Below are 2500 nucleotides of genomic sequence, written 5' to 3'. Positions count from 1 at the left end.
CTGCACTGTGTTCACCAATTGGTTCTAGCTATACTAAGGCCTTCTTATGCCACCATGAAGTAAATTGGTTGCAACTATATCCACCGAATGTAGGGCAATTTTCTACAAAAGAAATCTTAGCCAATCCGCCCATGTATAACACTACTCTACACAATACTGGAGGACCGTTGGAAATGCCTGTGACATATTATTTATATAAATTATGTAAACAAACACATTCATAGTTCCAAATTAAAGGGATCAAACAATGACAATACAGACCTGAACCGAAACTGGGATTAAGGAAAATAGCTAATATTTTTGTAAAATCTGTAAAGCAAAGAGCCTAAATCCTAAAGAGGTACTCTTAAGAATTGTATTTTAGAATATAAAATCAAATTCATACTAGAGAACCTACATTCACAGTGGGGCCTGTTGGACCTGAATATCTATGTGGAGTAAAAATTGAGGCAGATCTAAGAATGACCCTATCCTAAATTAGTCAGAAGGTTAGGGGAAAGAGCAGACCTCAAAACCTTATTCTGATATAAAAATATAAAATTTGGTGTCTTTCAGACCCCACATTTTCTACGGAGGATTGAAGATGGCATACCATGTGATTTCCTCTTTTGTAATAAACCATAACATGAACTATCGGAGGTGCATCTGATTGCTATCAGCATTGGCAGTGGCATTGGCATGTTGAATATTGATGCAAACAATAAGAACAATAATGATAACATATGTGATGGCTATGATTATGATCTAAATAATGACGTTTATGATGTTAGTAGACCTCAAGTATTCATCTTGATAACTGAGCATAACTTATGCGATCGGTTTCATAGCATGATATTACTGATCGCGTAAAGATTGCTTTAGAAACTTCTTTATTAATAACATCAGAACGACCGAAACAATGATTGCTCTTTGATTGTTCGCTTGTATGAACCTCCGACAACTGTCCGACGAAGTAATGTATGATGTGGTAAATATGTGTTATATTCTCGCTGACAATATATTTCACAAAACTTCGTGTTTGCTTGTCCAGAATCGCCTCTGAATCATTAAATACCTGATAATTTGAATTTCACTATGATAGCTTTTATACATTTCCAACTCAAAATTTTATCATTAGCTTTTATTCAGTGTGCTCAACATACTAATAAAAAAGGCATATCTATATATGTGTGTGTGTGTGTGTGTGTGTTTGTGTGTGTGTTTGTGTGTGTGTGTGTGTGTGTGTGTGTGTGTGTGTGTGTGCATTACCCGATTTAATATTTTTATCAGTATTTTATCATTGTTATTGCCAATATTACTTTTATTAATATTTTCTTTTTCTTTTATCATTACTACTACTTCTACTTTAAATACGACTATGACTATTATTAGTAGTACTATTTCATCATTGCAATCGTTATTATTGTTGCTGTTGTTAATTTTATTAATCTCTACTATCAGCGGTTGTAGTAGAAATGTTATCATTAATACTGTTATTATTACTAGTAGCAGCAGTAGTACTAATTAATATTGTCAACTATTTTTTTCTAATTACTCAACCTAATGTATTTATCAGTGATGTTGCACGGATTTTTACCGCGGGGCATAGCCAAGTGGCATTCAGTGGCTAAGGCCTGGTGGAGATGAATTTTATGTATTCTAAAGTCCTATTCGAGTTTTTTGTTTTGTAAATAAGTAATAACTATCCTGCGAGGCAACCCTCTCAGTCCCTAACATCTCGTTTAACCCCCATCCACATTCTTTGATGGTAATCTTCTGTATTCTATTGGGATTTTTGTATAGATACCTTACCTGCGACATTTATCTCCCCAGTAATCAGTCCCCTTCATTGAAAATGAAAACCTAGCCAAAAAAAAAAAAAAAAGACTTGTCCTTACTGCGACGGTAACACTATGTTTTGGAATTCAGTATAAGTGTAAGTCGCATGTTTGCTGTGTATTAATCGGTTGGCTCTGCTTTCCAAAAATGCTTCTGCTTGAAAAGAAGTATAAGAAAACCTGATAACTCACTTGTAGTAAGCATAAAAACAAGAGTTATGACAAGATTATAACTTTCATGTGATAACGCGAATCTTGTGAGAGGAAAAGTGCGATCAAATCTGGTTTTACTGCTTGTTCTAACTTCAGTACTTTTAGTTGTCAACAAGTTTTCTTTTTCGTTTTGTGTATTGCATTATACTACAATAAAATTAAACTTTTCATTACCACCAAGGAACTTTTAGCTCATTTTTCGGACACACTTATACATATATCGCAGTATGCTCATAATGACGATGATATTAATAACATAACTAGTAACTAGAGATAGCAATAAACGTTAAACAAAAATCTGATTATGGCATTTTAAAATTGTAAAAGTATTGTAAAAACGAAAAGCTTTTGAAAACGGTAGACATGACATCATAAAAGATGTTATCAATGGCACTACGTGATTTCAGATGTCTGTATATTTTAAATCCTGTAATTATTCTTCAGACTTAACAAAGCCATGCATAATAGGT

The sequence above is a fragment of the Penaeus chinensis genome, chromosome 38 (assembly GCF_019202785.1).
Source record: "Penaeus chinensis breed Huanghai No. 1 chromosome 38, ASM1920278v2, whole genome shotgun sequence".
Lineage (NCBI taxonomy): Eukaryota > Metazoa > Arthropoda > Malacostraca > Decapoda > Penaeidae > Penaeus > Penaeus chinensis.
This window is presented reverse-complemented; position numbering follows the sequence as displayed.